General features: G+C 42.0%; 1 protein-coding gene across 2 annotated transcripts in view; it reads left to right on the top strand.

The window, feature by feature from the left end:
* Positions 1–1946: 1946 nt before the first annotated feature.
* The window catches only part of EPS8 (EGFR pathway substrate 8, signaling adaptor), a 188324-nt gene continuing 167587 nt past the window's right edge, over positions 1947–22683 (top strand). Inside the window, exon 1 of one of the 2 annotated variants that reach the window (XM_070049441.1) lies at positions 1947–2063. The gene's annotated coding sequence lies outside the window, so the exon portion shown is untranslated. The remainder of the gene's footprint in view (positions 2064–22683) is intronic. The other variant, XM_070049440.1, reaches the window with a different exon arrangement.

Here is a 22683-nt window from a genome sequence, read left to right as displayed (position 1 = left end):
AATTATAGAAGTGTAGACTATGTGTGAAAGACATGGGGTGTTCTATTTGATTTTAGGTACTATGTTTGCTAAAAGAAAAGCACAATACAGGTCTAGGATTAGACCACTCTCCTAACCCACAACCTGCCAGCCTTGGTCTTCTTCCTCCTTTGGCCTCCATACTATTTCCTATTTTTGGGTGTCCCCCCCCCTTTTTTTTCTCTCCATGCATAAACAGAAAGAGTATTCTTGTATTGAAGGGGCTGCTGGTCAGTTTATGACTCAGGTCTCCCCTACTGTATGGAAATATTGTATTCTGAATGTACCATTTAACAAAGAGAATGAAGAATAAAAGCACATTTTAAGCAGGGTAAGGAGTCTGGTTAGGAGGGCTTACTGTGTTATTTGAGGAACAGTGAAAGGGAAAAAAATTAAAGAGAAATAATTAGAAATCTAGTCATCAATTGACAGTTTGTTTCAACTGTGTCATGACTTGCAATGTCTACAAGAAATGCGATTAATTCCGTGCGGTTCCTAAGGGCAGCAACAGCACTAGTTGTGTAAGTTATTCATACTTACATTCATAAATCAAATCTTACAGGTTGTGGTGTTAAGCAGACCTGGATTTTAAGTCTGATGTCAGCATTGGCTTTGGTAGAAGGATGGAAAATCCTGAGCTTCATTTTCCTAGTAATGCTAAATAGGTATAATGAGGCCTATCTATTTTAAGGATTAGAAATAATGGGTTTAAATTGCTTAGCTCCTGGCATGGGTAGTCAACAAATAATCACGGTTACTCATAATATTGATAAAGAGATTTCCGACGTTGGACATGTTCAAGTGGATGGAGGTCTGGTGGAAACATCGGGAAGGTCAGGGGCGAGGATTCCTACATAAGGTAGGGGACTGGGCTTAATCAGATGCTCATTTCAAGTTTTAGCCCAATGGCTTTGATTTCCACCTGGGTCTGCTACGTCGCTCCTCCCTGCGTTTTGTTTTTGTTTCTTTTCCTCACATAGCAAGTTGGTCACCCACTTTAAGAAGTTTAATTTAGTCTTTCACTGACTTCTGAAGTGTCAACTGACTTTAAAGTTAGGATGGGGGTGGGAGGCGACCCCGACAACGACCAAGCTGTCTGAAATGCGTCCTGGAGAAGAGCGGCTTCCGTAGGCTCCTTGGCAGCTCCGGGACGAGGCGAAGGTGCCTGCGGGTCGGTTCAGGGCCGAGAGGCACAAAGTCAAGGAGGCCTCCGCCGCTTCACAAACTACATCAAACTCTCCTTGGCAAGAGCCGGTGAAACATGGGATCCCAGGCGGCAGCCGTGCGAGGCGGATCCGGGCTTGCTGGCTCGGCCGAGGACTTGCACCGTGGAGACCACCCCCTCCCCGGGGACTCCGTGGCTACCACCATTTACCGCAGAGGTTGAGGAGACACAAACGAGGAAAGCGCCCGAAGGGGGCACACAGGTCGGAGCCCAACCCAGCAGCGCGGGTTCCCGGCGAGGACCGGAGCGCCCCCTCCACCCAGGGCATCGCCCCTTGCTCTGGCGGGGGTCACCCCTCACCCAGGGACGCCCCTCCCCGTCGGGCTCTACTCTGTTTCCCTACGCCTCTCGGCCACACTGCCTGGGTACTTGTGGAGCTCAGTCGGCGGTTCGCAGCCTCGGCCTGCCTCCGATCGCGGCCTTCAGAATTTGGCGCGCGGCCCGCCGCCGGTGCCCAGTCCGCAGCGCCAGGGCGCACTGAGACTCGGCGGCTCTGCAGCGGCCGAGACCCGGAGCGCGCAGCCCGCTCCCGGCGGCCCGGCGCGCGCTCGCTCGCGCCTTCCCCGGCGCGGGCACTGGGCATGCGCGGCGCGCGGCTGGCGGCGGCCGCGAGCGAGCTGCAGCTCCAGACTCCAGCGGCAGCGACGAGGCCGGCGCTGTGCTCGCCGCGGAGATCGCTTCTCTCCGGCTGGGCGCGGAAGGCGGCTGTGCAGTGCGCCAGGCGGCAGGCAGGCGGGCGGGCGGGGTGGGGTTTTTCTTGCCGGCCGACTCCCACCTCGCCTGGGCTGACGGCGCCTCCGGGAACACTCGCGGCTTCGAGGTAAGAGCTCCACGGGTCCGGCCGCCTGGACTCTCCCTGGGTTTTAAAAATCCGCCTTTGTGTGCTGGGATCGGAGCGGTGCCAGGCGCCGCGTCCGCCTCCATTCACTTTTGAGTGCTTTCAACTGGTGTTGGCAGCCAGGTGTGCGAGGGCGCCGCGCGGAGCGGGAGCGGGAGCGGGAGCGGGAGCCGGCGCCCGAGTCGGCGTCCGAGCCGGAGCCGGAGCCGACCCGACCCGACCCGCGCCCACCTGGCCGGCCCCTCGCGCTCGGTGCTCACGCGGGGTAGGTGGGCGGAGAGGACCCACGGCGTCCCTCACTGCCCTCTGGGAACCTGGGTTCGCAGATCCACCTGTGCCCGGCTGGTGCCCGGGGCGACTCCCAACCGAGTGTTCTTCGGATCCCAGCTTATTATCCTAGACTCCCCGTGCCCCTCACACGGGCGGTTGTGGCGATCGGGAGGGTCTTTCAAAGTGACCCTTTAGGGCACGGTCCCCCCATCGTCTGCCGCCTCAAATTCAGGTAGCCCCTTGTTTATGAACGGCCGGCCCCTGACTGTTGTTGACTTTCTTGGCTCCGCTCCACCTAGCGTTTTACTTTTGGGGACGCGGCCTTTCTCCCGGCGCCGTCCGCGCACGCCTTGGGAGGGGGGTCCCCGCGCCCCGGGGCGGCCCCGCGGGCTGCCCGACGCCGTTTTCCTGGCTCGGACCCCCGCACACGGCAGCTGTGCGCCGGCAGCGCGCGCTGTGCCTGAAGTCCCCTCCTTGCGGTGCGTGGGGTCTCGTCGGAGCCGGACGCGGGGTTTTAGCGTTTGAAGTCCGCAGACGTCCAGGGCGGCGGAGCACTAAGAGTAGGAATCCTTGACAAAATGCGTTTCAGCGGAGTAGTTAAGGGTTTTTTTTCCTCTGAGGTTTCTGTTCTGGCCTCGGATGATAAGAGTAAGACTGATGTTTTAGGATGAGTTCAGATGAAACTTGATTTCAGCTGTGTGAAGAGCGAGATAGGATTCCAGAGAGGCTTTATATATATAGCAGCCTCGAAAGTAACTGTTGCATACTGCTTTCATTTATTTCCGTTGAAAGGAAGCCATTCTTGTACAGCTCCTTGAGTCTTGGAAAGCGTGCGCCCATAAAGCAGCTCATGTGGTAGTCTGTTGTGTCATCTTTCTGGACACAGTGTTGCAGCTCGGGAATTGTGATGTGGAAGAGTTTTGGTCATGAGCCCACAGAATCTGAGAATGAAAACACTTTGTAGATTTGCCACTTCAAGGGGCGTGCAGACTGTTTCACAAATGTGGTAGATGCCTGTAGAATACCTTAAGTGTAGAACACACAGATTAAGACTTCAAAAATTCCACAAGTCACTCGCTCTGCAGCAGGGGAAAGAAAAGTTGCTTTTATTTCAGTGTTGAGATAACCATTGGGCACAATATGTGACTTTGTAACTTTTTTTCGCTTCCCAATGTCACTAACCATCATTATATATTAATTTTCAGCCTTTTATTAATCATGGGGAATATTTTCAATGAAATCGTGGTTAGGGTGATATTTCCTTTGTTCTTTGTCAGGAGCCTAATGTCTTAATTTTCAACACTTAGTTTCTTGGTCAAAGGTGAACATTACACACACACACACACACACACACATTATTTCTGGTAGATGCCTGCTGCAAGTTTTGAACCATATACCATATATACCATATACCAGTCTTTTCCAAGCTTACTCCTGTCTGTTTTCATTGGATACCCTGCAAGTCTGTCCTTTCCTTATATTATCCTAGACATCCTTCTCCTGCTGCATTTTACTCTTCTTCTGATTTTTCTCTTTTCTTCATTTATCTGTTTTAATTATGCAGTTCACTGGAACCAAGTTTGTATAAAGAAACAGAGTATCCAGGATACTAAATTCTCTCTGCTTTCTTGACGCTTTATTGGATGAGTATGTTAGCACAAAGTTGAATAATATAAAACTTAGATTGCTTTTCTGATTGTATTATACATCTTTTCTAATTATTCAGATCAACACACTACAATATAAGTTGATGGTAAGTTGCAGACTTTCAAACATCTACATAAGAATGTAAGGGGAAAATGTGGAAATTTAGTTAAAATACTCTGGCTATAATATATCCCTGTTGGGAGTTGCGTGAAATTGGTTGCAGCTGTTAGTGATTGGAAATATTAAGAAAAATTCTGTAATGGAATAGTTGCAAGCATTTTTAAGTTGAATGTATACAAGAAAATGGGAGGCTCTTCAGTGCTTCACTACAGCCTTTTTCAGTGTTTTCTGGATTCTTCCCTAAGTGGGATTTTAAAAAGTAGACTGTATTTTTAAAGAACAGTTTTAGATTTATAGAAAAACTGAAGAAATAGCACAGTGACTTCTGCTCCCAAAGTAGTCCCCCGCATCCCTTAACACCTTACCTTAGAATTTGTACATATATTTGTAATGAATTACAAATTTGTATTTGTAATGAATTAGTATCAGCACATTATTATTCACTACAGTTCACACTTTATTTATGTTTCCATCGTTTTCTCCCACGATCCTTTTTTTCTGTTGTGGGACCTACCAAATGGAAACCATGTTACATTGAATCATGTCTCTCGGGGACCTCCTGGCTGTGATGCTCATCAGACTTTTCTTGTTTTCGATGGCATTGATGGTTTTGAGGCGCACAGATTGGCTATTTTGCACAGTGCCCCTCCACTGGAATTTATGTTATTTTTCTCAGGATGAGGCTGTGATTGTGGGTTTGTGAGAGGAAGATCATAGATAGAGTGCCATTGGTGTCCCATCATATCAAAGGGTGCATGACCGCCTTGTCAACTCGGATGATCACATTGGTCATCTGGCAGAGGTAATACCTGAGTTCCCACTGGACACTTTCTCTCTTCTTCCCCCTTTCCATGCTGTGCTCTCAGAAGGAAGTCACTGTGCTTCCCCCACCCTGGGAGGGGGTGGAGTTCTATATTAAGTACTTGGAAGGCTTCTGCTGGGAGATTTTCCTCTTTTCCCTTTTGTATTTGTTTACTCAATCATTGGCTTATATTGCTTCAGACTCATGGAGATGTTTTCCTACTTTGGGTAGAAATAAGTGCTGTCTTGTTTTGTTGTTCAAATTGCTGCTGCTTGGCCCCCATGTCCCTTTGACACACCAGTGTCAATGTGAGTGTGGGTGTCAATTTTGTTGCTTTTGAAGCATTTCTTTACTTTTCTGGCACTCTAAGATACTCCAGGCTCATCTTGTATATATCTTGTGCCAGTCTAAAACCAGCCATTTCTCCAGTTTGATGACTTTTATTTGGAAATGGTTCTCGAAGCTGAAATTTCAGTGGTAGAAGTACTTTTTGCTACTGTAGTCATTGCCTTTAAACTCCCTCATCTGACAAAGCAAGGAATACAGACCCATGCATCTATACATATTTCTGTGAAGCTACTCAAACATGTATGTACATTTCCATGTGACTGTGTGTCTGTGTTAAGCTCAATGTGAATTCACACAAGTGTCTCTCACCCTTATCCATTGACATTTGTATCATTGTAGTCTTCTCTTGTTTATCTGTAAACTCACTCCAGCAGTGAGAAGAAATCTGGCTCCCACCATCTGCCATCCATTTGCTTAATTGTTCATTTGCATTATACATGTATAGCTGTGTGAGAGCTGTTAACCTGTGCTTCCATGGGAAGGGACTCTTATCAACCAGAGGACAGTGCTTATGTGCACTTCCTTTTGCTTTTACAAAGCCTCCACTCATTTCCAAAGTTAGTTAGCCAAGCACCTTTTCCTCCTGTCCACTCTGGTGAGAATGTTGCACTCTTCCTGTGTATAATACAGTTAGATACTGTTGTTGCAATCTGCATTCCATCTTGGGATCCCAAGGTCCTCTAAATTATTTTTTTACATATGCATACATTAAAGTTCACTCTTTGCTGAAGTTCTGTGAGTTTTGATAGTTGCATACTTTGTTACACTTATTAGTATAAGTAGCATAATTACCATACAGAATAATTTCAATGCATTAAAAATCTCCTATACTTCCCCTATCGTCCCCGTCTCTCACCTCCCACTTGTCCTCTGACAACCATTGACTCTTTTTTTTTTTTTTTTTTTAGCTTTCTCTGTGCTATTGCCTTTTCCAGATGCCATATAATTGGAATCATAGAGTCCTGGCAGACTGGTTTCTTTCACTTAGTTATACACATTTAAAGTTCATCCATGTCTTTTTTTTTTTTTTTTTTTGACAGGCAGAGTGGATAGTGAGAGAGAGACAGAGGGAAAGGTCTTCCTTTTGCCATTGGTTCACCCTCCAATGGCCGCCAAGGCTTGCACACCACGCTGATCCAAAGGCAGGAGCCAGGTGCCTCTCCTGGTCTCCCATGGGGTGCAGGGCCCAAGCACTTGGGCCATCCTCCACTGCACTCCCTGGCCACAGCAGAGAGCTGGCCTGGAAGAGGGGCAACTGGGACAGAATCCGGCGCCCTGACCGGGACTAGAACCCGGTGTGCCGGCGCCGCTAGGTGGAGGATTAGCCTATTGAGCCACGGCACCGGCCTCCATGTCTTCTTATGGTTCAGTAACTCAGTTTCTTTTTGTCACTTAACAATATTGAAATCGTGGATGTATCACACTTTATTTACCTAGTGAAGGATGTCTTGGTTGCTTTCAGTTTTTGGCACTATAGATAAAGCTACCGTGGATTTTCATGTGTAGATCTATGAGCAGACATCGTTTTCAAACCAGCTGGGTCAATACCTAGGAGAATGATTGCTGGATTGTATGATACGCTTATGATTAGCTTTGTAAAAGAAATTGTCAGACTCTTTCTCAGAGTGGCTTTACCATTTTGAATTCCCACCAGCAGTGTAGGAGAATACCTGTTGCTCCACATCCTTGCTAACATTTAATTTTATCAGTGTTTTGCATTTTATTAATTCTAATAGGTACATGCAATATCTAATATAAGTATTTTGAAATTCCAAAGGATGTAGATTGTTAACTTCTTTTCATGTTTTCCATCTGTATTTTCTGTGGTAAGATGATGGTTCAGATCTTTTGCTCACTTTTTAATGGACTTGTCTATTTTCTTGTTGGTTATAAAAATTTATTTTTCTTTATATATAAGCACTGTCAGATATATGTTCTACAAATGTTTTCTCCCAGACTGGCTTATCTTAAAATTCTCTTAAGTGTTTTTATCAGAGAAGATTATTTTTATTTTTTTTTTAATTTTTTGACAGGCAGAATTAGTAAGAGAGAGAAAGAGAGAGAGAGAAAGGTCTTTCTTCTGTTGGTTCACCCCCAAATGGCCGCTACAGCCGGCACTGTGCCGATCCGAAGCCAGGAGCCAGGTGCTTCCTCCTAGTCTCATGCAGGTGCCGGGGCCCAAACACTTGGGCCATCCTCCACTGCCCTCCTGGGCCACAGCAGAGAGCTGGACTAGAAGAGGAGCAACTGGGACTAGAACCCGGCACCCATATGGGATGCCAGCGCCACAGGAGGAGAATTAACCAAGTGAGCCACTGCGCGGCCCCTTTTTTTATTTTTTAACACATTTATATGAAAGGCAGAATGAGCAAGAGAGAGAGAGAGAGATCTCCATCTTCCATCTGTTGGTTCACTCTCAAGTGGCCACAACAGCCAGGGCTCAGCCGAATGAAGCCAGGAGCCAGGAACTCCATCTTGGTCTCCCAGCTGAATGGCAGGGACCCAAGTTTTGGTCCATCTTCTGCTGCCTTCCCCGGTACATTAATGGGAAGCTCAATCAGAAGCAGAGCAGCCAGGATTCATACTGGCACTCCAGTATGGGATCCCAGCATCACAGATGATGGCTTATTTCTACTGCATCATAATGCTGGCCCCAAGTGATTTTAATGAAACCAACTACCAATTTTGTGGATAGGCTTTTAGTGTCATATTTAAAAACTCATCATTAAACTTAAGACTACCTATGTTTTATCCTCCCTTTTCTTTCTTTTGAAAAGTTTCATAGCTTTGCAATTTTACATTTTGGTCAATGGTCTGTTTTGAGTTAATTTTTGTGAAAGGTATAAGATCTATGTCTCCAGTACACATAAAGGTGATTTTTAAGGGAATAGATTGTAAATTAGGTTTATAATAGAAAGCATTTTTATTTATTTAAAAATATTTATGTTTTTGAAAAGCAGAGTGACCAGAGGGAGAAAGGGAGGAAGAGTGGGAGGGAGAGATGGGCAGATAGAGACACACAGGCACACACACACACACACATACAGATATCTTCCATAGACTGGCTCATTCCTCAAATGGCAACAGTAGCCCAAGCTGGGGCAGGCTGAATGAAGCCAGGAGCCAGGCACTCCATCAGAGTCTCCTGTGTGAGTGACAGGGGCTGGATTGGAAGTGGAGCAGCCAGCATTCTAATGCTAGATGCTGGCATTGCAAGTGTTGCCTTAACCTATTGTGCCTTGACACTGCCCCCAGGAAAGTGTTTTAGTTTGATGTTTAAAAACTGTTCTGCAAAATTGCTTACTAGGAACAGTTGAGAAATGCCTTGGGGATTAAAATATAATACAACATCCATTGGGTGTAGAGGTTGGTTCCTAGACATTCTGCATGATTCATTTTCCTCTTCCTAATTGACTGAGAGATTCTTTGTGTGTAAGTGTAGTTAGTCCAGAGTAACATCCATCTGTTCTTTTAGATTTAACCATAGGAAACAAAGTTTTCTTTCTTACAAGAGTATCTGGAATAGGGAATTTGCAGGGTGTATGCTAGGAAGAACAGATGATGCCTGCACTGGTTAGAAATTCAACTAAGACTTAACTGTAACTTAACAACAGCACTTGCATTGGTCTTGAATCTTAACCTCCTGGCACTCCTCCTGCACCAGTGGCTTTTTTTCAAGTACCTGTCTTTTGGCAAACATTTTGTGTTATTGACACTGGGGTGAAGGTATTTATATTGATTCATTTAAGTTAAAGCAAACAGCTTTCAAGTAGGCTCCTGGGGGAGGGGGGGCTGACATAATAGTTCCTTTGGTGTGGCAGGTGTTGCATACATTATCTCCTTTAACTCTTTTTTTAATCAAGAGCTCTTACTCTTTACTGTCTCTTTCCCTCCATAGTATAGAGGGAGTAGGCTCAGAAAAATAAACTTGCACATGATTCCCATGGGAAGAAACAGAGCTGGAATGGGAACCTTGATCTTTTTGAGTTCAATAACCCTGCCCTTTCCACTTAGCTGTGCTGTCTCTCACGAAAGAAAAAGTACAAGGCCAGGATCCAGGATGTCCTAGATTTTAAAATTCTTTCACTTAAATGATTATTGAGTTAACAGTGAATGACTCAAAAGATTGTGTATGTAAAATTTGCTTTCTTTTCTTCTGTTCACTGTTTGAGCTACATCCCACTGACCAGAGGTGTGTGGTGTTGGAACATGTTTACAAAGAGTGAGGTTCTCTTCAAAAGAGGAAATGGTGGGGGATTAAGGAAAAATAAAACAAGTCATGGTAGCAACCAGCTTGTTGTTTATCCCTTTCTCCCAGTGAATTTTAAGTTTCTCAAGGGCAAGGAATTCAGTTATCTTTGAATCTCCTGTGGTGCTCAAGCACAGCACATCACATGGGATATACACTTGCAAAGTGCTTGTGAAATGAAATTAGCACTTATTATCATACTTTTTACAGACTAAATATTTAGAAGGGGAACGAGTGTTTCTCCAAAATGAAGTTGAGCATTATTCCATTTCATTTGTTTATTCATCCATCATTTATTAAGCATTTGTTGCATATCTTTTCTGTGCCAGCCACAGAAAATACAAAGATGAATTAAGACGGGATCTCTGCCTTCTGTCATCCGGAGACTCAGAGATGGGAGGCAGCCAGACAAGCTCTTCAGCAGAGTGTGGAGCTACAGGAAGTCCATATTAAAAAGTGAACAATGGACTTTGGAGTCAGGGAGACCGTATCTATTTAGTTTTCTTATCTAAGAAGTGGGAATAACAATAGTAACCTACTTGACACAGTTGTTGTGGGGGGAAGTTAAATTAAAAAAAAATAGTATATAAATTTATGTTCCAGTGCATGTAGAAAGGAGAGACTTACTTTGGCCAAGGGAGTGAGAGAATTTTCTTCCCTGGCGAAGATGACATTTGAGTTTTACAGGATGAATTTTTGAGGCTTGGAACGAGTCTAAGGTGCAACACTAGGGCGTACCAAGCAGAAAGACGAATTTGTGTGGCATGTGCAGAATGTGTTGGCATGATGGGAGTAGACATTCTGCATATTCCTACATTTAGAGCTGATGGGATTGTTAGAAATGAATAACCAGTTATTTTTTTATTTTTGTAAGTAACCTTACAACACACTACTCATTATGTTGCAGTAGGAGAGAATAAAGGTACCAAACCTGTTTAAGAATTGCATGATTCTTCCCCTCTAATCATGTGGCTGTCAAAATATAGCCCTGTGTATAGTAGTGCTCCTTTTGAGTTCTGTGATTCTCAAGTGATTATATAGGAAATATTAAAGAGGACTTGCATGTTTTTGAATGATGTCAGAGGGACTGTCTGAAACCATTCTCACTCTTAGGTTTGTTAGCATAGTGATTTCAAGGTGTGATATCCTATGAAGGCAAAAGCTAGTCCTCTTTGAGCCAGTCTAGAATTCTTTTATTAATTTATTTTTTAAAGATTTATGTATTTAATTGAAAGGCAGAGATAGAGAGAGAGGGAGAGAGAGAGCGAGCGAGTGAACTTCTTTCTGGTGGTACATTTCTCGAATGGCTGCAATGGCCGGGGCTGGGCCAGGCCGAAACCAGGAGCCAGGAGCTTCTTCTGGGTTTCCCATCTGCTGCTGCTTTCCCAGGCACATTAGCAGGGAGCTGGATCAGAAGTGGAGCAGCCAGGACTCAAACTGGCATCCGTATTTGATGCTGGCACTACAGGCAGAGGCTTAACCCTCTATACCACAGTACCAGCCCCACCAGTCTAGAATTCTAAGCCATGAATACTTTCTGAACAGACCTTGAAGCAATACTTAGGAATGTGCTAAAATAATGTGTGAAATGAATTGTGTGCTTGATGAGAGGTTGGAGTTCTGCAGTTGAAAATTGTGTTTTTACTCTAAGGAGAGAAAGACAAAGAGCAAGAGAAATAGAAAAAGAAAAATGAAGTCCAGTAGAAGGAAGGGAAGTTTGTAGTTAAAGGGAGGGATAAACATTTTTAAAGTCTGTTATTGAAGGATGTTGAATTTCATTTTGTTTAGAAAATCTTGTTTTAGTACCATTAGAATATTACCTAAGCTATTCCCTGTTCTAGAAATATCATCTGTGTTGTTGAGATATTTGTTGATCTGATACAATAATATATTTCCAGTCTGAAATTTGTGATAATTAAACACTGTATTTTTTCCTGTACATTCTGGTATTTTGGTGTATTTTAATATTTTAGTTATTTTTAATATTTTTCTTTAGAGAATAAAATGTTGAAAAAGGTGGCCAGAAAGCAGTAAACATTCCTTTTGAAAATACATTGAATATAATTTACCTAATTTTCAACAATAATTTTGACATTTGAGTTTAATGGTAATTTTAGATTTGAATTTATAAAAAGATAGTTTTAAGTACCTGACTTTTAAAATTCAGAGAAAGCTATGCTAGTGGTGACCCAGAGTGAAGATACTGCTTCACCACGGTAGGTTGTCATAATCTAAAAGCTTGCTTTGCTTTCTTTTTGATGGACCTGTATTTCATGAAATTCAACTTGTGGGTAAGCTGGCAAGTTAATGACTTGTTTTTAGTCAGACAAACTCTGCATTTCATTGTTCCTTCCACATATGGAAGAAAATAGAACATTACTGAATTGAGATAGATTTTTTCCCCTCCTCTTCCCACAGAAGCATGTTCAGGATATTTCTGTTTATAGGTGTGTTTTGTATCCAATTTCTCTTCCCAGTAGATTTGCACAATGTTAACTCTTTTATGATAAACTATATGTAGCTGGGAGTTTTAGTATGTGACTCTTTAATCTAGGAATGTTAATTTAGAATCCCTATCTTTATATTGAGTTGTCTTTTCTCGTTTTCATGTGTTATCTACATGATCAGGTAACTTCTAGTATATGGGCTTTTTTCAGTATTATGTACTACAACTACAGTGTCAAATTTTTTGTGTACCAAGATCATTTTAGTCAAAAGAGAGCTAAATTTTGTTGGTATTTTTTATTTAGCTCTTTGTGGGGGCCTTCTTAGATTCTGAATAATTTAGAAGCAATGGAATTCCTTCTGTGATAAAAATCTTGTCCTTGGGCCAATTCTTGTAGAATTAGTCACATGAAATTCATAAAGGTGTGTGATTAACATGTGTGACCAAAGAATATGTGTTAGAGTTTTTAATCATTAGGGAAAATAGCTCTGTAAAGACTTTAATATGCATTAATTTATAGATTTGCTTAAAGTATCACCACTTCTAATTTTATGTGAATAATCCACAATAGCCAAGCCTGAACAACAGTGTACAAGAGAACCTGAAAAAGTTTGTGAAAAATGGAAATAAAAGGTAAGATTACTTTGAAGCAGAATATTTTTGAAACCAATGCCTATTTTTAAAATAATACACATTTTCCATGAACTTTTTGGAGACTGCTTGATCAAGAATAATAGAAAAATCATAACTTCATTACATGAAGGAAGAATCAAATTATTTTTTTATATATTAGTATGTTTGCTGTCCTTATGGAATCACCAAATTGTTCCAAGCGTATGTTGTCTTAGATTTTCATATCTTTTTTTTTTTTAACCCAAACTGTTGAAACAAAAATTTTCAGCATTGGTTACTACAGCTGATTCATGCATTTGGCCACATTTTAGATATTTCACACTCTGTCGTAGGACTTGCTACTTTTCATGGTCTCATGAAGAAAACAGCCCTGTTAAAATTAGGAAGCAGATAAGTGATCACGTGGGGTGTCCCCGAGACTCCAAAGCATGGCCCTCCTGCCGCCTTGCCCCTGTCTTCAGCCCTAGTGTCTGGAAGCCTTTTTCCAAATGAATTTGATTGAAATACATATTTTCATAACTTTGCAATCTTTCCAGCCACAGTTCTAGATTTTTCTCACAGCCTGGTGAGAGCTCAGTAGTGGAGGGAGAAGTTTGGGTAAGAAGAAACACTCATAGTGGTGAAACTTAGGCAACTAGAGGTTTGAAACAGAGCAGTTATTGAAGCTCCCAGTACCTTCATCTTATCAGAGGTTGTGAGTTATTTTGGAAATAGTACAGGCGGCCAGGGTGGTGGCACAGCCCTGGCCTAAAGCGCCAACATCCCATAGGGGCATTGGTTCGAGACCCGGCTGCTCCACTTTTGATCCAGCTCTCTGCTATGGCCTGGGAAAGCAGTGGAATATGGCCCAAGCCCTTGGGCCCCTGCACCCCCGTGGGAGATCTGGAAGTAGCTCCTGGCTCCTGGCTTCGGATCGGCGCAGCTCCGGCCATTGCAGCCAATTGGGGAGTGAACCAGCAGATGGAAGACCTCTTTCTCTCTCTCTTTGCCTCTCCTTCTCTCTCTGTGTAACTCCTCTGACTTTCAAATAAATAAATCTTAAAAAAAAAAAAAAGAAATAGTACAATTTGTTAGGAAGAGAAGGAAATCTTATCCAGAGTAAGTATGCTAATAGTGCTTAGCTTTGGAGTGCATCTTAACACCATTCAGTTTTTATATTAATTGTGAACACCATGGTTATGTTCATATATTTGAATATATGGTACTGATTTCTTTTTTACACTTAAAGAAACATATTGTTGGACAAGTAGACACACACAGAGCGGGGGGAGGGAGGAAGGGAAGGGAGGGAAGGAGAGAGAGAGAGAGACAGACCCATCTATGGGTTCACTCATCAGATGCCTGTTATGATTAGGACTGGGCTACAACTGGGTCCTGGGAATTCAGTCAAGGTCTCCCATGTGGATGCAGGAACTTGAGCAATCACAGCTGCTTTCTAGGGTTTTCATTAGCAGGAAGCTAGAATCAGGACTCAGAGTCGGGAATAAAACCTAGGTGTTCTGATTAGGGATGTAGCCATCTCAACCACTAGCTTAAATGCCTGTTACTTTTGGACATTTTTTTTTTGTAGGAGTTCCTTATCCTAAGAGATTTTAGAATTTTAATTAAAATATACCTGAAGTGAAGTTGCACGTTATATAAAATAATTTTATATATGGTACTCCTTGACTTCATAAAGGGTTTTCAAACAGGAATAGTAGTTTCTCCTTTTACCTCCAGGTCCTCCCTCCTTCACTTATATCTGCTTCCTGTAGTTATTTCTTTTTGTCTGTAGCAAGCAGTTAATGCAATAGATAAAGCATAATTTTGAGAGTTCTCACTGGACTGCAGGATAGATCTGAAAAAATGGGGTAATTTAATCCAGTGACTGCTGGTGACATTTTGTATTACGTTTATGGGTTTCCAAGGCATTTATATGATTATTCATTTTTATTTATTTATTAATTTATTTTTGACAGGCAGAGTTAGAGAGAGAGACAGAGAGAAAGGTCTTCCTTCTGTTGGTTCACCCCCGAAATGGCCGCTATGGCTGGCGCGCTGTGCCGATGCAAAGCCAAGAGCCAGGTGCTTCTTCCTGGTCTCCCATGCGGGTGTAGGGCCCAAGTGCTTGGGCCATCCTCCACTGCCTTCCCGGGCCACAGCAGGGAGCTGGACCAGTAGAGGAGCAACTGGGACAGAATCTGGTGCCCTGACCCGGACTAGAATGCAGGGTGCCGGCGCTACAGGCGGAGGATTAGCCTAGTGAGCTGTGGCGCCTGCCCATTTATATGATTAAGCTATTGTTATATGGAGATGCAAAATATTGGATAAATTTCTAATGGGTAAAGTGTTAAAATAGAACCCATAAGCCATTTCTTTCTTCCTTTTTTTTTTTTTTAAGATTTTTTTTTTTTTATTTGAAAGAGTTACAGAGAGGCAGAGGCAGAGAGAGAGAGAGAGAGATTGGTCTTTACCATGCTGGTTCACTCCCCAAATGGCCACAACAGCCAGAGCTGGGCCGATATGACACCAGGAGCCAGGAGCTTCTTCTGGGTCTCCCACATGGGTGCAGTGGCCCAAAGACTTGTGCCATCTACCACTGCTTTCCCAGGCCTTAAGCAGAGAGCTGGATCAGAAGTGGAGCAGCTGGGACTCAAACCGGTGCCCATATGGGATGTTGGTAGTGCAGGCTGCGGCTTTACCTGCTACACCACAGTGCTGGCACTCCTATAAGCCATTTCTACTACACCTAGGGATCTTTGATTATATTCTGTTAGAAACAATGTATTATTTCACACAAATATGTATTAAATATTTATTCATTAAATGAACAGAAAAGACTTTGAGTTCCAAACATGGAATTTCCTTTTCTTGCAAGACTTAATAGCCAAACATTTGTAGCTAACATTGGCTTTATTAGACTAATATGGACCCTAATTGGATTTTGGACATTGGGTGTAACCATTACCTACTAATTCATAGAGGCTAGTCTTGCTCTGTGTTAGCTCCTGGGGCAATAGATTGAATATAGTGGTTGGCATTTTAGATTAGGTAACTCATCTAAGCCTATCAGGTTTTTCTGTCTTGCAGAGGAATTCAGGAAGTTGGTTGGTTTTTGAAAATGTTGTTTGTTTTCATTTACTTTAAAGAGAGAGAGAAGGAGAGAGAGATAGATACCATCTTCTGTCTGCTGGTTGACTTCCCAAATAGAAAAGCCAGGGCTGGGGCATGCCAAAGCCAGGAGCAGGAACTCTATCTAGGTTTCCTACCTGGTGGCAGGAGCCCAAGAACTTGAGCCATCATCTGTTACTTCCCGGGGTGAGCATTTGCAAGAAGCTGGATCAGAAGCAGAGTAGGGGCTCCAAACCAGGTACTCATAAGAGGATGGCATCCAAATCCATGGCTTACCCATGCACCACAGTACCTGCCCTAGGAGTCTGGAGAATTTTCCAAAGACTTACTTGAGAATATGTTTAAACGTTTATTGCCAGAGAAACTAGTTCAACCAGCAATGTATTTTTTTTTCCCCTGAGAGAACTTTTAAAAACTTTTGTTGTGATCATTTTATCTTCTTCTTCTTCTCTCTCTAATTACTCTTGCAAAGTTTTGTTACTGCTGTCAACCATAATGATTACTAGAATGGATAATATCAGGGCCAGCACTGTGGCTTAACAAGTTAAAACCCTGGCCTTTGGTGCCTGCATTCCATATGGGTGCCAGTTCAATTCCCAGCTGCTCCACTTCGACATTGCTCTCTGCTAATGTGCCTGGGAAAGCAGTGGAGGATGGCCCAAGTCCTTGGGCCCCTGCACCCACGTGGGAGACCTGGAAGAAGCTCCTGGCTTCAGATAAGCTCAGCTCTGGCCATTGCGGCCATTTGGGGAGTGAACCAGTGGTTGGAAGACCTCTTACTCTGTCTCTACCTCTCTCTATTGTCGCTCCCCGTCTTCGTGGAGGAACGACACAGGACCCTGCGCTGTTCTTTTGTCTGCTCGGCCCTCCCCGGGTTTGCTGCTGGTTCTTCCCGGGTTGGCTACCGTCCCTTCCACCTCCGTGGAAGGGCGGTTCCCCCTGCCACTTTCCCCACTTCCGTGGGGGAGCGGCACACTGCCAGCCGGCTCTCTCGGGGGCTGTACAGGTATTCCTTCAGATAGATGTTCCTGGTGCATGTTGTCTCTCTCCTCCTTTATAGTCCTCTTCCGCCAATCCCAACTCTGCTACCCACACGCCGAGTACGCTGCTCTCCTCCAATCAGGAGCAGCTCCTGCAGCTTGTCAAGTTGGTGAGAGGCAGCTGTGTAGAAGCTGTTTCCTCCTCTCCCAGCGCCATATTGTGGGAGAGCAGATGCATAGAATAAGTCTTAATTCCAGTAACTTAGTCTAGTCCAAGTTGCTCCCAGTTGCTCCCCACACTCTATAACTCTGTATTTCAGATAAATAAAATAAATCTTAAAAAAAATAGAATGTATAATACCAAGGCAAAAAAAATCTTTAAAAGGAAAATCATAGAAGAAAAATGCATACACAATAGTGTATTGAATATAATAAAATACATATAGAATTGTTCTTTGTGTTGATGAGATGAGTTTTGTTGTAGAAGCCCCAGGTCCTCTTGGATTCACTTCAGCCTCTCCAGTCATCCTTTGCGTGATGTGCACAGATGAGAAAATTATACAGAATTAGGGATTGGAGTAAGTCTTTGGCAGGCCCATTGGCTGAAAGCAGCCCAGTTGCGTTATATGATCTCACAGTTATAGACATAACAAACTATATTTGAAAGAAAATAAATTTTTTCAGTAGAATTTATCTGTCAATAAAGAAATATTTAAAATTAAATAAGTGTCTATAATGAGGATATTGTGATGAACAAGATGGACTAGTGCCCAGTCTTAGAAAGCCTCTGTTGAAGGCAGTACAAACACTAAAAAGAAGCATTGTCTTTGGACCAGGTAAATGGTAAAAAAAAAATGTGGAAATTAAAGGATAACTCTTTGACTTCTCTTTCTCCTTAATTTCAATACATTTTCCCATTCAAATATTCAAAAAATTCATTTTTTTTCATTAAAATATGAAGATGTCCTACATTCATTGATGCTATGGATTTATAAAACAAGTCTATTTCCAAATTGTATATGATTTTACAATAGCTGCACAAAGGAACATTTGTTATTTGTGAGCTCTGGGAAAAATTACAGTATACAAATACTTCCTTTGAAAGACTTTCAGCTATTAAAGTCAGTTTCATATCAGATCATACAAGTATGGCTTGTGTTTTTCATATATACTATTCAGTGTTTCTTTTTTTGTTCCTGGAAACTTTTAGGAATGAAGAAGCCATTATTCATAAAATGAAGTCACACTAAAGACTTCAGGCTGGTTGTAAAGTGTCAAACTCTGGAGATGGGGAAAATATTATCTTGGATTTTGAAGACTACCAAATGAGTTGCACAGTTGCAAAATCGCTTTTGCATTTCCCTTGCAAGAAAGGAGAATGTATACTCCTCCCCCTTACGCAGAGCCAGCACACCTCTCAGATTACACACCATTGAAATGATCCTCACAATGGGTTTGGCTCATGTGTTTCTAGTTAGCTCCTATGAATGAAAGATTCATAACTATCTATTTCAGAAAACTTCTTTATTTGTGTCGCAGAAAGCTTCATTGTTTAGTAGCAGAATCACAAGAATTGCTTTTAAATTCTACATCAGCCTGTGTGCCTTGGACCACGAATGACTCTGAACTTTGACAAAAAAAGCAAAAAGACTTCTGTGTACAATGGAAAGTCCAAGGTAAATATTTATGAAATCACTGATTACCTTGTTGGCTGTGGAAGGAGAAAAGTGCCTGAGTTTCCCCACAATCTTAGTGATTTGGATCAAAATTTTTGTCGCTGCTACAGAAAATGCTGCTAACCTTTCTCTTATCTTGACTGTTGGATACTGCACAACAGGACTGCAGGGAGGAGGAAGTCACCCACACTTGCCAGACAGATGGTTGGAGTCCCCGTGGCAACCTTGTGACCTAATTTTCCAAGCTCTGTCTACCTAACTAGAGAGTTATAACTGTGGGTAGTTGGCTTAAGTAACACTAGGCTTGTGTCCTGGTGAGGGGCGGAGTGGGCAGAAGGAGCCATAAATCCATCTCTGCAGGTTAGCCAAGTCCATACCATACAAGCACTTCTGTTCTAAGAGAAAACTTTAGTTCATTGCTTCTTCATTTTAGTTAGTATACCTTATTTGTGAATCAGAAGATTTTTTTTTAAATCACCGACTTCCTAAAGTTAATACATTATCCCTCTTAGTAGTTTTTTTGTCTGTTCTACTTAATATGACTGATTCAATTCTGTAATTAATACACAGTTATTCTTAAGTGTTGAAATTTAACTGAAATGTGATCCCTGTTAAACATAAGAGTAGGAATAAGAGAGGGAAGAGATATATAATTTGGGACATGCTCAAGCTGACTTGCCCCAAATGGTAGAGTTAGAAACATACCAGGGGACTCCAATTTAATCCCATCAAGGTGGCATGTACCAATGCCATCTCACTAGTCCAAGTGATCAATTTCAGTTCGCAATTGATCATAATGAAAGGACTAAGAGTCAAAGGGAGCACATAAGCAAGTCTAGTACCTGCTAACACTAACCGATAGAATAAATAAAGGGGAGAGTGATCCAACATGGGAAGTGAGATACTCAGCAGACTCATAGAATGGCAGATGCCCTAAATAGCACTCTGGCCTCAGAATCAGCCCTAAAGGCATTCAGATCTGGCTGAAAAGCCCATGAGAGTATTTCAGGCATGGAAAGCCAAGACACTCTGGCAAAAGATCTCTGTGAGTGAGATCTCAGTGGAAAGAACAGGTCTTCAAAGAAGGAGGTACCTTTCTCTGAAGGGAGGAGAGAACCTCCACTTTGACTATGACCTTGTCTAAACAAGATAAGAGTCGGAGAACTCAAGGGGCTTCCATAGCCTTGGAAACTCATGACTGGAGCATAGGGAGATTACTGATGCCATAGACAGGAGTGTCAATTGGTAAAGTCAACAACAGGAGTCACTGTGCACTTACTCCTCATGTAGGATCTCTGTCCTTAATGTGCTGTGCATTGAGATTTAATGCTATAATGAGTACTCAAATAATATATTTCACTTTGTGTTTCTATGGGGGTGCAAACTGTTGAAATCTTTACTTAATGCATACTAAACTGATCCTCTGTAAAAAAGAAAAGAAACTATCAACTCCCAACTTGACTCTCACTGGGATTAAACATGACAATAGGTCTGATCTGATTTCATCATCATTAAAAAAAATCATCTATTATTTTTCACTTTATGTTTCTGTGTGGGAGCAAACTGTTGAAATCCTTACTTAATGTATACTAAGCTGATCTTCTGTATATTAAGATAATCGAAAATGAATCTTGATGTGAATGGAAGGGGAGAGGGAGTGGGAAAGGGGAGGGTTGTGGGTGGGACGGTATGGGGGGGAAGCCATAGTAATCCATTATTCGTACTTTGGAAACGTATATTCATTAAATAAAAGTTAAAAAAAAATATGAAAACAAACAAAAAAAAATTTTTTTCTTTTTAAGAAAAAGAGTGAATATATTGGTAAGAGTTCATGGAATCATTTCCATGCTTTTATTCTGCAGTCAGTCAGTTTGTACATTTCTGGTGACAGTTGCTCAACTATATAAATAATGCTGGTTTTCTGTCACTTAACAGATATTTGTTAATACATAAATTTGATTATGTCTATCAAAGTCACAGCTTGTGCCATAAATTGCTATTGCAAAAGAAAGAGAATTGTAGGTACTATATGAAGTATTTTTGTTTGGCCAGACATTGACTTCTAATTGCCACCTTGCCTGTTTACACTGGCTAGACGTAAGTAGGAGCTGTCTTCCCATGATATGCTTATGGTTTGTATAATATGTTATATCAAAATAATATACAAGGTTGTTTACTGGAATTATAAAACAGATGCAGCCTATTTAAGCAAGGCTTAGTGGAATCACATTATTTTTTCTAATAAGAACTTCTATTTGGAATATTTACTTCTTTTGCCACACTGTTTCTCTCTTTTTCCACCCTGATCCTATCTCCAGCAAAACTTAAGAGGGCTGGCAAATGCAGTCCTAAAATATTTCGTGTCTCTTTAACAAACAAATGGTCCCATGCATATCTTTAATACCAGTTTGTATCAGGGTGTGTTCATCCATTTTACTGCTTTTTCTGAGAATGCTTGGGGTTCTGTGGCTTGATTGCCTTCTAATTTTCACCTTGACTTAAACCAGAGTGTAGTAAGAATCATTAATAATTAAAATTAATAACATTGGATTGTCATTAAAAAATTTAGGCCTCTGTCTATTGTGAAATGTATTATGGTGTTGGTTTTAAATGCTTTCTCTTTTATACAAAGATATTTCCAGAAATTCCTGGAAAAATGGAATTAAAAATTTTAATTTGGTGGATTCCCTGCATAGTTTTTTCATAATGATATTTTCCATGAACTTTTTGAAGTTCCCTTGTATTTACATGTCTATGCCCAAGTGTTTATATTGTAGGCATTTGGGGCTCACCTGTCTCCTAGTGTGATACTCTACATATCTGGAACATTCTCTTTAAGTGTCCTCTTGCTGCTGCCTTATTTCTGACTTCTTCCCAGCTAAGATTCTTGAAGAGAAGTTCTTAGCTATTGTTTGTTCTTCCTCACTTCTATGGTTGTCAACCCTCTGTATCCTGGGGCCAGAGCTCACATCTCTGAACCAAACCAAAGGGATGATGTTCAGGTTTTACTTTAATTTTACTGAAGCACTTACCTGAAGCCTTTGAAGATGTGAATTGTGTTTTGTTCACAACTGAATTTTAATCAGCTAGAATTTCCAGGATTTTATAGATTTGTGTGGCTCCCATGGTGTTATTGTTTCTTGATGCACATCTACCTCTCTTTTGTTTTTTGTCTACACTTGGAAACTTTTCCTTGGGATAGAATAGATCCCTAAGAGTTGTTCAGAAGTGAAACTTTGCAAATTCTAGCGCCATCTGTTGGTAGCCTTGGAGCCAATGCCTTTTTTTTCCCCTTTGCCTCGGTTCGTTGTTTTGTGCATTATCTCAACATGCATGAGATGAGAAGTTTCTGAATTTTTCAGAATTCTTTTCTCAGCCACCGTATCCTTTCATGTGACATTCTCTGTTTCATTCTCTTTGAAGGTGACCTTAGTTACTCACATAGTTTCAGTCAAGGCAACTGACTCTCAATTCCTTATCTTCAGCTGGTACCTTTCTCCTGGGCTCTAACCCTTTAGTTATGACTGTGCCTGGATGCCAAATAGGTCCCTTAGACATCACGTTTCCCCAAATAAATTTATTTTTTTTCCAAACTCCACTCCCCTGGCTTCTTTTCCTGTCCCTCTAAATGAAGCCTCTGTTAACCAGAAGACAATCTCAGGAATTTGATTTTTTCCTGGACTTTTTTTTTTTCTCTCTCTTATCCACCATGTTGCTCCATCATTAAATGAGCAGTCTCCACACCCTGTTCATCAGTATTTTAAATATCTGGGCACTCCTTTCTTGCTTATCTCACTGCTAATCTTGCTTAAAATTCTTCACTATGTTCCCGCCCCTCAACTCCATGCTCATTCCTCTGTGCAGTGGCACACGATGAAGGCCTCGTGGAACATAGCCTGTGCTTTCCTTTCCAGCCTCATTCTTTCACTCACAGGGTCCACCACAAACACCATAATTATTGCAGTTCCCTGAACACATGAAGCTTCAATCATCCATGACTTTGCATGTGCTGTTCCTCTCTGCCTGGAGTTTCCTCTTTTTCAACCTTATCATCTTGTTCACATGGCATCTACGCAGTATTTTAGGTTCACCTTCCTGATCCCTTTCTGGGAAAGTGCCCATTTGGTATTTCATATTTACTTCAAAGCAGTTAACTACGTTGCATTGTATGGTTTTATGTACTGTTTTCTTTCCAACCAGTCTATGGACATTTACAAGAAAGAATGGCTGGGTAATCTTTTGCTTCTCTTGGACCTTAGCAGAGTGAGGAGCACACCATGTTTACTTGAGTTTTGTTTTGATATATATCCGTTGAATGAA

The sequence above is a fragment of the Oryctolagus cuniculus genome, chromosome 9 (genome assembly GCF_964237555.1).
Source record: "Oryctolagus cuniculus chromosome 9, mOryCun1.1, whole genome shotgun sequence".
In the NCBI taxonomy this organism is placed as follows: Eukaryota; Metazoa; Chordata; class Mammalia; order Lagomorpha; family Leporidae; genus Oryctolagus; species Oryctolagus cuniculus.
Note: the sequence above shows the minus strand (reverse complement) of the source record. Positions and strands in the feature narration are given on the sequence as shown.